Genomic DNA, 12982 nt, shown 5'->3' on the forward strand with positions numbered 1-12982 from the left:
GGACATGGTGGCAGGCGCCTGTAATCCCAGCTACTCAGGAGGCTGAGGCAGGAGAATCACTTGAAATCAAGAGGCAGAGGTTGTGGTGAGCTGAGGTCACGCCCCTGCACTCCAGCCTGGGCAACAGAGCAACACTCCATCTCAAAAAAAAAAAAAAAGAAGAAGAAGCTTTTCAGTGAACTTTTATGGACTGGCCCCACCTGCTTCTCCAGAATCTTTTCCTTCTATTCTTTTCATCATTTACTCCCTCCAGATCCAATGGGCGTTTTTTTAATTCCTTGAACATCCATGCTCCCCACTACCTTAAGATTCTGCCCACACCATGCCCTCTGTCTAGAACACAGTTCCCCACCATTCTCCCTTCCTCTTGTTCTCAAGGTCCAAGGCCTCGCCAGTTCCCATGCACCTTTTAAATCTCTGGACCAGTGCCACATCCTCAGGGAAGTCTTACTTGATCCCCTACAAAAGGTTAGATTCTGCCATCATATGCTCCCAGGACCCCTCATACTTATGCCATACATTTTGCACTCTTTGTAACCATTTCATTAATTATTTGAAATAATCGATGTGAATTCTGTGTTCCCTGCCAGCTGTGTGTTCCAGGAGGGCAGAGAACGTGTCCACCGTGTTCGCTGCTATATCACTGGCACATTGCAGGTGCTCAGTAAATCACTGATTCTTGACTGTTGATGATCTTGCCCTCTGACCCTATCTATGGTAACAACTGCCTTCTGGAATTTCTAACTTTCAGGAAACTGACTTTGTTTATGTGCCTTTGACTTTATTAGAAATTAAGTAGGTTAACAGTGGTCCACACGAAACAGTGTGTATTTCTCTTGTGTGCAGAACTCTAGAGGTCAACAATACAGGGATCTCTTCTTGACAAAGAGCTCAGATACCCAGGTTCCTGCCAGCTTGCGGCTTCACCAACCCTCAAGTGTCTGTCTTGTCCTCAGGATCCAAGATAGTGACATCTCAGTTCCAGGTATCAGAATAGAGGAAGGGGCAAAGAGAACTGCCTTTTCTCTTCCAGATAGCACCTGGAGGCTCTCAAAAAATATCCCAGAAGTGCCACACAATACTTGCACTTACATCCCATTGGCCAGCAAGGGAGGCTGGGAATTGTAGTCTTCATTCTGGCCAGTCATGCCTCACTAAAAATTCCATCACTATGGAAGCAGAGAGAACAGTTACTGGACCAAAAAATAGCAATCTGTTACAGCACTTAATTCTCACCTCCTGTTTTACAGACCTCCATTTCTGTTTACTGTATTTTCTTCTCAAATCCTGGTCTCTGGTTCTGCAACCTCAGCTGGGTGCCTGGACCCTGACCTGTTCTCCCCATTTGCTAGATCCTCTGTCTGGCACGTTTGCCCTGGATCACCACTCCACACTGCGCACATACCTCCCACCACCTGTATTGTGAATCAGCAGCCCTGCTCCTTAACAGTGTCATTGTGTGTTGGGAGGATCGGGGAGCGTATCATTTTTTTTTTCTGAGTGGGCATTCTGAATGTTTGCATACGCGTCAGTGTCAGTGTGTTTAACTAGAGCAGCATTCCCAACTGAGGGTAGGCCCATTCATTCCCCAGAGGGAAAGGGGGGCATATTAGAAACTGAGGGTGAGGCCAGGTGCAGTGGCTCACGCCTGTAATCCCAGCACTTTGGGAGGCCAAGGCCGTCATATCACTTGAGGTCAGGAATTCGAGACCAGCCTGGACAACATGGTGAAACCTCGTCTCTACTAAAAATACAAAAATTAGCCAGGCGTGGTGGCGGGTGCCTGTAATCCCAGCTATTCAGGAGGCTGAGGCACAAGAATCGCTTGAATCTGGGAGGCAGACGTTGCAGTGAGCCGACACACCACTGCACTCCAGCCTGGGTGATAGAGTGAGACTCTGTCTCAAAAACAAAAAGAAAAGAAAAGAAAAAAGAAACTGGGGGTAAGTAGGAGGCAGAGGTTGCAGTGAGCTAAGATCATACCACTTCACTCTGGCCTGGGTGACAAGTGTTGAGACTCTGTCTCAAAAAAAAAAAAAAAACTGGGGGTTGGGGTAGTTGGCTGTCACATGAAGAGGAAGAACTGTTTGCTTCTAGAGGCAGGGCCGGCAGTACCACTCAACCCAACGTGTTGGATGGTCTTGTTCGAAGTGGAATTGTCCCCCCGCAAATGGCCACCACACTGAGCCCCCGAGAGGTGTCAGTCAGATGATCAGGGTTCATGGATGCCTCGTGTACATCACGATCCACGTTTCATGTGGTTTGCTCTTCATTAAAATACAAAACAAAACAACAAAAAACCACTTTGTTAAATGTATGGTATTTCTCACAAGTGTTTTAGGGGAAAATGACCAGTACATCAAACCAGTGATGTCATAGGTAATGATGCTTAGGATGAAGCATAGGTTTGTGAAGGCCCATCACTGGAAAGATGAATGAGGAGGCCAAGCGCAGTGGCTTACGCCAGTAATCCCAGCACTTTGGGAGGCTGAGGCGGGAGGATCACTTGAGCCCAGGAGTTTGAGACCAGCTTGAGTGATATGGCAAAACCCCAAATCTTCAAAAAATACCGAAAAAAAAAAAAAAGCCAGGCATGGTGATGAGTGCCCACAGTGCCAGCTACTCGGGAGCTGAGGTAGAGGATGGATTAAGCTTGCGAGGTTGAAGCTGCAGTGAACTGTGATCATGCCATTGCTCTCCAGCCTGGACAGCAGAGCAAGAGTCTATCTCAGAAAAAAGAGAGAGATTCGAAGGAGGGGCTCCTCTGTGGCTAAATCCACGAAGGTGTGACATGAAGGAGCAGTTCTCTACCCAAGTGAGTGCTATCCACTGAGAGGCCTTGCACTGTGGAAGGAGTGGGATGCTATTTGAGGTCAGAGGACCTGAATGCCAATTATGACCCTGAATCTTGTGAGCACTAAGACCTTGAAGAAGGTATTTAACAGCCGGGCGTGGTAGCTCACGCCTGTAATCCAAGCACTTTGGAGGCCAAGGCGGGCAGATCACCTGAGGTTGGGAGTTCAAGACCGGCCTGACCAACATGGTGAAACCCCGTCTTTAAAAAAAAAAAAATTTTAAAAAAAAAAAGAAGAAGATATTTAACTTGGCTGACTTTCTACTTCTTCCTCTGAAGCAAAGCTCAGTAATAACTGACGCTGACTGAGCGCTCACTACATACCAGGCGCTGTTCTAGTTGGCTTATATGTTTTAATTCATTTAGTCCTATCACTATCCCCATTGTACTAGTCTGCTCGGTCTGCCATAACAAAATACCAGAGTGGGTGGCTTGCATGACAGAAATTGTCTTTCTCACAGTTCTGCAAGCTGGAATTCCACGATCCACGTGCTGGCAAAGTTGGTTTCTGGTGAGGGGCCTCTTCTTGGCTTGCAGATGGCTGCCTTTTTGCTGTGTCTTCACCCGGCCTTTCCTCAGTGGAGAGAGAGCCAGAGAGAGAAACAGCTGTCTGGTGTCTCCTCTCACAAGGACACCAATCCCATTGGTGACCTCACTTAACCTTAATTATTTCCTTAGAGGCCCCACCTCTAAATACAGCCACATAGGGGGGTTAGATTTTCAACATATGTATGTTACGAGGGGACGCAGACATTCAGTTCACAACACCCATTTTACAAATGGGGAAACAGGGCAGAGAGGGGCAAAGTGAACAGCCCACGTCACACAGTTGGCAGTGGCAATATTCAGACCCAGGTGGCCTGGCCTCAGAGTCCCTGCCTTTACCCATGGTGCTGTGCTGCCTCTGCCAGGGACAGCAACGTCCATCTAGTTTGAGAAGGAGGATTCCCAATAAGAATCTAGGAGCTCTGCAGGGCCGCAGACAGTGGACTCAAAGGAAAAGAAAGTGCAAGGGAGGGCTGGAGTCACTGAGAAGTGTGGCAGAGGAAAGGCAAGACCTGACACCAGGAGGAGGAGAAAGTCCCAGTGTTCATGTAGAAGACGAATATTTTTTATCTCTTTGGGTTTTTCTGTCTTTGGTTTTGTTTTGTTTTTTGAGATGGAGTCTTGCTCTGTCTCCCAGGTTGGAGTGCAGTGGCGTGATCTGAGCTCACTGCAACCTCCGCTTCCCAGGTTCAAGCAATCCTCGTGCCTCAGCCTCCCAAGTAGCTGGGACCACAGGCATGTGCCACCATGCCCGGCTAATTGTATTTTGAGTAGAGTCAGGGTTTCACCGTGTTGGCCAGGCTGGTCTCAAACTGATGACCTCAAGTGATATACCCACTTCAGCCTCCCAAAATGCTGGAATTATAGGTGTGAGCCACTGCAGCTAACCAAGATTTTTCATGTCTTTGTAAGATGAAAAATGGAACCCTTAGATTCCTCCGCTGTGAGTTTGCAGAGCACCTTATGCATAGTAAAACTCATACAAACAGCAACAGCCAAACACATGAACACAGCAGCCTCCTTCACTCCCCACTGAGGGGTTGAATCGCTTGGCAGTGGTCAAAGCAACATGCAAGGGATCTGAATGCACTTCTAGAAAGGATATGGCCTGCATGGACAAGAGGTGATGGCCGGTTGGAGCTGAGTGAGGGTCCCTGTGGGGTGACAAACACAATCCCAATGGGAGCTGGTGTGTCCTGCATGAGGACTGTGGGTCTGACAGTGACTGAAGGGCTTGTCTGTACCCGTTCTTTAACCCTGACAACAACCACAGAAGGCAGGTACTGTTATGTATCCCTGTGTTAAAGATGGGGAAACTGAGGCACCGGGAGGTTCACTTGCCCAGCAGCTGACACATATCAAGCTCCTATTTTGTACCCGGCATTGCACATGAATCATCTCACTGCATCCTCACAGCAGTGCTGCAAAGGAGATGGATTTTTAAATCTCCATTTTACAGATGAGGAAACTGAGAGGTCCCTTTCCCAGGGTCACACAGCTACTAAGAAGAATGTGGAGACTGGATCCCAGGCCAAGCTGACTTCTCAGCTGGGATGTTTATCTTTCATGGAGAATGGAGTTTCGAGATGAACTGAAAAGTGAAAAAGGAACATGGATCAACTGAATGGATGAAAGAAGAGTCTTTCAGGGGGCCGGGCACGGTAGCTCACAACTATAATCCCAGTACTTTTGGAGGTCAAGGCTGGTCGATCACTTGAGGTCAGGAGTTTGAGACCAGCCCGGCCAACGTGGCGAAACCCCGTCTTTACTAAAAAATAATAATAATAATGGCCGGGCGCGGTGGCTCAAGCCTGTGATCCCAGCACTTTGGGAGGCCGAGGTGGGTGGATCACGAGGTCAAGAGATCGAGACCATCCTGGTCAACATGGTGAAACCCCGTCTCTACTAATACAAAAAATTAGCTGGGCACGGTGGCGCGTGCCTGTAATCCCAGCTACTCAGGAGGCTGAGGCAGGAGAATTGCCTGAACCCAGGAGGCGGAGGTTGCGGTGAGCCGAGATCGCACCATTGCACTCCAGCCTGGGTATCAAGAGCGAAACTCCGTCTCAAAAAAAAAAAATAATAATAATAATAATAATAATACAAAAATATTAGCCAGCCATGATGGTGCACACGTGCAGTCCCAGCTACTCGGAAGACTAAGGCAGGAGAATTGCCTGGGCCTGGGAGATGGAGGTTGCAGTGAGCCAAGATAGCACCACTGCACTCCAGCCTGGGCAACAGAGCAAAACTCCATCTCAAAAAATAAAATAAGGAAACAGTCTTTCAGGAGAAACAAGATGACCCTAAAGATCTTTGGCAAAAGGTATCCCTGGCCCAATGCAGGAATGATCAGGCAGTCAGGCAGGCTGGAAGGGGAGTGTTTCAAGCTGCACCAGGGCTTTAGGAAAGACCATGCCGGAGAGACTCCGAAGTTGCTGAAATCAGGGCAGCCACGGCTGCCTGCCTGACACGTGGGCCTGGTTGCTAAATGTGTGATTTATGGTGTTTAAGAGCTATCAGGAAAATAATATGTCACTTCGTTAGCACTGAACTGCTCTCCAAAGCATCCTGCCCAACTGGTCATTAATACAATTCAGGCCACAGCCTCTTTAGTGCTCTCAAGATAAGTTAAACCCTCAGACAGCATTAGAGATGTGGCCAGGGTTTCCCTCCCAGGGAGTAGACTCCTCTCAGGCTAGTCTGGAGGCAGCATTAAGCAATCACACTTAAAAGATATACCTGCCTCAGAGGAGAAGGAGCAGCCAGGGAGTCCATCGGGGCCCTGATGAGAGTCATTTTTCTAACACAAATTCGTCAACAATTTCTGCATTCAAGTCTCCAGTCAGCCAAGGACAAAAAGTAATGTGATCAAATCACAGCAGGAGAGTTTGAGAAACCCTACTCGTCACCAGCTTAATCAGAACAGGTTTTGACAAGTATCAGTCACTGAGTTTACCGATTAGCAATGTGCAACAACAGGAATACTAAGTATCGGCTGGGGGCGGTGGTTCACGCCTGTAATCCCAGCACTTTGGGAGGCTGAGGCAGGCAGATTGCTTGAGATCAGGAGTGCAAGACCAGCCTGGCCAAGATGGTGAAACCTCATCTGTACTAAATATACAAAAATTACCAGGCATGGTGGCGCACACTTGTAGTCCTAGCTACTCAGGAGGCTGAGGCAGGACAATAGCTTGAACCCAGGAGGCGGAGGTTATAGTGAGCCGAGATCACACAACTGCCCTCCAACCTGGGCAACAGAGCAAGACTCCATCTCAAAAAAAAAAAAAAAAGGATACTAAGTATCACACCCGTGGGATGCAGAAGGGTGGTCCAGATAGGCATTTACAGTCCTAAATGACATTTGTTAGAAAATCAGGAAAATTAATAAGAATAATTGGAAAGACCATTAAAATAGATAAGATTTTAGCGAGCTTAATCAAGGGGGAAAGAGAGAAAGAGAGATCAATAAACAACATCCGGAATGAAAAGGGGAACATCACTAAAATTCAGGGGAGGCCATTTCTTTTCATTACGAGAATGCCGGGTACACTGTTTTACAAATGAATGTGGAAATCTAAGTGAGATTGACACTTTTCAAGAAGACGCAAATTACCAAAATTAGCCCAAGTGGAAACAGAAAATAAATAAACCAAAGATCATGAAAATGTGTTAAATCATTAAAGAGGAAGTGCTTTCTTAGTGCCTTCACACCAAAAAAAAAGGCATCGGGTCCTACTGGTTTTAAACAAGAGTTCAACAAACCTTCAAGGAAAGGATAAATCTCATCCAGCACAAACTACAGAGCAACGAAAAAGACGGGATGCTCTCCCACACATTTTATGAAACTAACATCACTCCAAAGCTAACACTGGAGTTATAGAGCATATGACAAATGGGCAAATTGCTGTCATCGCTGATGAAGTTGGAAGGCCCCTGCAATCCCAGCAGGCACCTTCATCCATGCCCTGTGACTATACAGAAGTTTTCTGCAGATCCTGTCTGAGCGTTAGTTTCCACACTGGTGAAAAGAGGGGTCTAGACTCTAATTGGTATCATTTATTTGGCACCTGCCCCTTGCCTTGTAACACACCTGCAAGTGGATGGATTAGCCATATTTCATAATTTACAAAGAAAACACTGAAGACCAGCCAGGCATGGTGGCTCACGCCTGTAATCCCAGCACTTTGGAAGGCTGAGGCGGGCAGATCACCTCAAGCTCAGGAGTTTGAGACCAGCCTGGCCAAAATAATGAAACCCTGTCTCTACTAAAAATACAAAAAATTAGCTGGGTGTGGTGGCGGGCGCCTGTAATCCCAGTTACTTGGGAGGCTGAGGCAAAATAATCTCTTGAACCCAGGAGACGGAGGTTGCAGTGAACTGAGATCGTGCCACTGCACTCCAACCTGGGCGACAAGAGTGAAACTCCGTCTCAAAAAGAAAAGAAAACTGAAGCCTTACTGTGTTACCTGAGCTCAGAGGCAATGACTCCCTTATAGCAATGAGGATACTCACTGCCAGGTAATAGTTTTAATACCATGCTGCAAGAAAAAGAAACCAGAGCTCCATGGAGAAATGGCTGATTCTAGGGCTGGGGCAAGAAATATATACTTCAAAATAAAAAGGTTATTTCTTTAAAAAAAAAAAAAATCTGAAGACCCAAAGGTGTTAAGTGACTTACCCAAGGTCACACACCTAAAAAAGGCCAGGCTGGGATTGGGGCCCAGAGATGGGCATTTGAATGCCAACTCCAGCGTCTGGGAGATGTGAAGTTAAACATCTCTACCCGTATTCTTTTCTTCTTCCCCCATTTCCTGAGATGCACCATGTACAGCATCCTGACCTGTCCACGAAGTCTGGACCGGGACACATAGTTTTCTGCTTTGCTTCTATAAATTGTCTCATCAGCAGAGCTGATCATCCATGAGCCTCTCATTGTTGAGCTCAGTTCCACTGCACCACTGCTGTGCCAGTCACATGGCTTTGGGCCCGTTGAACTCAAGATGATAATTAGAGCAACAATGATGCCAAGTGTGTATGTGGTATTTTCTATGGGCAAGGCACTTTTCAAAGCACTGTATTTAACTCATGTAATCCTTACTATCTATACACTATGAGGTAAGTACTGTTCAGTAGCTCAATTATAGAGAGGGGTGAGGCTCAATACCTTGCCCAAGTCATTCAGTTAGTGAGCAGCAGAGCCAGAATTGCACGCAGGTTCCAGAATCTGTGCTTTTAACTTCCCTATTCTCCACTCTTGCAAAATCAGTAAAACCTGTGTGCTGTCTTCAGAGTTTCCCAGTTTAGTGGATGAAAGAAGAAAATGGCCATTGTTAGTATATGAGGCTCCATAGAGTGGAAAAACAGACGAAAGTCATTCAGCCTGGGCTGGGCCAGTGGCTCACACCTATAATCCCAGCATTTTGGGAGGCCGAGGTGGGAGGATCACCTGAGGCCAGGAGTTCAAGACTACCCTGGCCAACATGGTGAAACCTCATCTCTACTAAAAGTAGAAGAAAATTAGCCAGTCGTGTTGGTGCATTCTTGTAATCCCAACTACTCAGGAGGCTGAGGCAGGAGAATAGCTTGAGCCCCAAAGGTGGAGGTTGGAGTGGGCCAAGATCTCGCTGCTGTACTCAAAACTGGGTGACAGAATGAGACTGTCTCAAAAAAAAAGTCATTCAGCCTGATTTGGGGTGAAGCTGGGAGAGTTTTTACAAAGGAGGTGATATCAATGAAGCCTTTTGCGAACTTTTGACAGTTGGAAAGAGAAAGGAAACGCATTCACTGCAAAAGGAACAGCCAATGCAAAGCCTCTGCAGCAGGAGTGTGCCAGTGTTGAGGGAATCACAGGAGGCCACTGTGTGGGCGGTGTAGTGAGGAGGGGGTAGGAGATGAGGTCACGGAGGTGATGAACCCAAGGGTGGGCAGGCCACATGGAGCCAGGGGAGCAGGAAGAGTGAGGAGGTGACTACAGTGGCCTGGGCTGGGGTCAGCAAACTTCTGTAAAGGGCCAGATAGTAAATATTTTTGGCGTTTCACATCATACTGGACCTGTCTCAGCCACTCAGTTCTCCTGCAGTAGCACAAAAGCAGCTGCAGACAGGCTGTGAATGCATGAACATAGACATGTTCCAATAAAACTTTATTTACACAGACAAGTGACAGGCCAGATTTGGCCCCTGGGTTATAGCTTACTAACCTCTGATCTAGGTGGGCGATGATGGTGGTTTGGACCACAGAGGTTGGTGGCCGGGGGGCACGAGCAGTGGAGAAGATGAGAATGGTCAGATTGTGGGTATATGTCGAAGGGAAAGCCAACAGGATTTGCTGATGGATGGGTGGCAGGATGTGAGAGAGGAGACGGGGATGACTCCAAGACACGTGCAGTGCCCAGGCCAGCGTTGGGCTCATAGGTGATCAGTGTGTACGTATCTTGAATCCACAGTTTGGTATTTCATGCCTATTTGCCTCATCTTTTCCAGTGACATGATAGGCGCCTTGAGGGCAAGAGCCAGATTTCATCCTTGAAGCCTCCCCTCTCTTTTTTTTTTTTTCTAGCTTAATTCCTTTTATTTTTCTTATATAAAAACCCTATGTTGTAGCCACAGCTGGAGCCTGAGTCCTCTGCACGGAGACTCTGGTGTGGGTCTTGATCAGGTGGTCAGTGGATTCCCGATAGGGAGGCTTGGTGAATACAGTCTCCTTCCAGAGATCAGGGGTCAGGTAGCTGTAGGTCTCAGAGATGGCATCAAAGGTGGCATTGGTGAAGTTGCCCAGGGTGGCAGTGCGTACCAGCCATCAGCAGCAGCTTCTTGGTGGGGCGGAGGGGAGGCAAGATACTGCCAGTGCCCCTGGGCACACGGATGAGGCCCATCAGCACAGAGCCGCAGCAGCCTGTCACCTTGCAAGGGATGGTGGGGGCTTGCCAATCTTGTTCGCCCAGTAGCCTCTGCACATGGGGACAGTGGAGGGCTTGGCCAGGACGATGGCGCTGCGTCTGGCAGTGGCCGCCTCCTTGGAGTACTTAACACCCAGACCGACATGGCCATTGTGGTCACTGATGGCTACAAATGCCTTGAACCTGGTGCGCTGGCCAGCGTGGGTCTGCCTCTGCACGGGCATGATCTTCAAAACCTCATGCTTGAAAGAAGCCCCCCAGGAAAAAGTCAATGATCTCAGCTGGAAGAAGAGATAGATCTCCTCCAGGGACTTGATCTTCATGTCTTTGAGCAGGCGGCCCAGCTTAGTGACAGGTGTCCACTCCTTGTTCTTGGTCTTGCCTCTGCCAGCTCCTCGGTCTTGGCCCAGGCCCTGTCTGTGGCCGTGACCCCGGCCCCGCATGCCACTGCTGAAGCCTCCTCAGAAGCCACCGCAGTTCCCCATCCCAGGGCCCCCGGGGCCTCCAGCCCTGGATGTTTTCTCAGAGAAGAAGGGAGCCTCTTCTCTCTTGACCCATCATTGTCTGATGCGGTGCCAGGCCCATAGTAGGTGCTTTTATAGTCTTGGGATAGACAGATCTTCCTGAGCACAGGCTCTGAAGGCAGATGGATCTGGGTGCTGGCTCCTCTTCCCCTCACCTTGGGCATGTCTTAGTTTGCTTGGGCTGCCATTACAAAGTACCACAGACTGGGTGGCTTAAACAAGAGGAACTTACTGTCCCACAGTTCTTGAGACAAGAAGTCCAAGATCAAGGCTGGTTCCTTCTGAGGCTGCAAGGGAGAATCTGTTCCTTGCCTCCCTCCTAGCTCCTGGTAGTCCCAGACATCCTCCGACTCATAGAGAACATGTCACCTGGTCTCTGTCCTCATCATCACATGGCATTCTTCCTCTGTGCATGTCTGTCTCTCTGTCCAAATATCCCCTTTATGAGGATACACACATGGGATGATGGCCCACTCTAAGGTCCTCATCTTAGCGTGATCATCTGCAGACTCTATTTCCAAATAAGGTCACATTCAACATCTCTTAGGGGACACAGTTCAACCTGTAACAGGCATGTTCCCACACTCCTCTGTGCCTCATTTCCTCCTCGTTTCCCGCTTCATATATAGAAGGTCTGGGCATAGTCCCCTTTTTTCTCTGTTTTGGTTTTTTTTGAGACCGAGTCTTGCTCTTGTCGCCCAGGCTGGAGTGCAATGGCGCGATCTCAGCTCACTGCAACCTCTGTCTCCCAGGCTCAAGCAATTCTCCTGCCTCAGCCTCCCAAGTAGCTTGGATTATAGGCGCAGGCCACCATACCTGGCTAATTTTTGTATTTTTAGTAGAGGCAGGGTTTCACATGTTGGCCAGGCTGGTCTTGAACTCCTGACCTCGTGATCTGCCCACCTCAGCCTACCAAAGTGCTGGGATTACAGGCGTGAGCCACCGCACCCGGCTGAAAGCTTTTAATAAATAAATACTAGTTTCTATCCAGTGTTAGATTTTCATCTCTATCTCTGTGAGATATTTGTAATTAATTATTTTTCAAAAGCAATACATACACACATTATTCTCTTTTTTTGAGACACAGTCTCACTCTGTCACCGAGGCTGGAGGGCAGTGGTACGATCACAGCACACTCCAGCCTCCACCTCCCTGGGCTCAGGTGATCCTCCCACCTCAGCCTCCCAAGTAGCTGGGATTACAGGTGTGTACCACCATGCTTGGCTGATTTTTTTTTGGAGACAGAATCTTGCTTTTTCACCCAGGCTGGAGTTCAGTGCCACGATCTCTGCTCACTGCAACCTCTGCCTCCCAAGTTCAAGTGATTCTCCCGCCTCAGCCTCCCAAGTAGCTGGGATTACAGGTGTACGCCACCACGCCTGGCTAACTTTTTGTATTTTTAATAGAGACAGGGTTTCACTGTGTTGGCCAAGCTGGTCTCCAACTGCTGACCTCAAGTGATCTGCCCACCTTGGCCTCCCAAAGTGCTGGGATTACAGGTGTGAGCCACTGCACTCAGACTGGATGTGTGATTTTTTAGCCTGAGTTTTTCACACTCTAGGATGTCTTGGAATGATTTCCATGTGCTAGCATAAAAATCCACCTCCTTCATCTGCACTGCTGGATAGGATTCCACTGAATAGATATACCACATTTTACTTAGCTATGACCTCATCAAGGGAACTTTAGGTGTTTTCCAGTTTCTCATCAGAATGATGGAATCTTTACACAAGGCTCTTTGCAGGTGTCACTCTGAGTCAGAAAGTGAAAATCCCTGGAGACAGGGATTGCACAGGGGCCAGTCCTCAGCCCCACTGCACCTCACCTGTATCAAGGCCGTGGGAACCCTTCTACCATCTCTACCAACAGATCCCATTCAGACCTCCCCCAAGATAGTCACACTTTGACCCAGAAGAGACCAGAAGCACCCTACAGTTTGTGTGGACAAGTCTCCCCTCTAACTTAAGAGTCCCCCACCCCCATCCCGAGGAGAAGGATGGCAGCACTGAGGGTCGTGGGATTCTGTTCCCCGGAGGCTCCCCCATCCTTATGGCCTCTGCATGGTCCAACTCTGCTCTGAGCCGGCTCAAGGGGTAACTGGATCCAGGTCAGCTGGTGGAGTATGAGGTAGCGTCTAGCTGAGCGTCATGGTATTTT

General features: G+C 48.3%; 1 protein-coding gene across 4 annotated transcripts in view; it reads left to right on the top strand.

The window, feature by feature from the left end:
• Positions 1–12982, top strand: part of EYA2 (EYA transcriptional coactivator and phosphatase 2) — a 342073-nt gene that overhangs the window by 302444 nt on the left and 26647 nt on the right. The window lies entirely within an intron of this gene.

Source organism: Aotus nancymaae, unplaced genomic scaffold (assembly GCF_030222135.1).
Source record: "Aotus nancymaae isolate 86718 unplaced genomic scaffold, 86718_ANA_hifiasm-v0.15.2.pri h1tg000029l, whole genome shotgun sequence".
NCBI lineage: Eukaryota > Metazoa > Chordata > Mammalia > Primates > Aotidae > Aotus > Aotus nancymaae.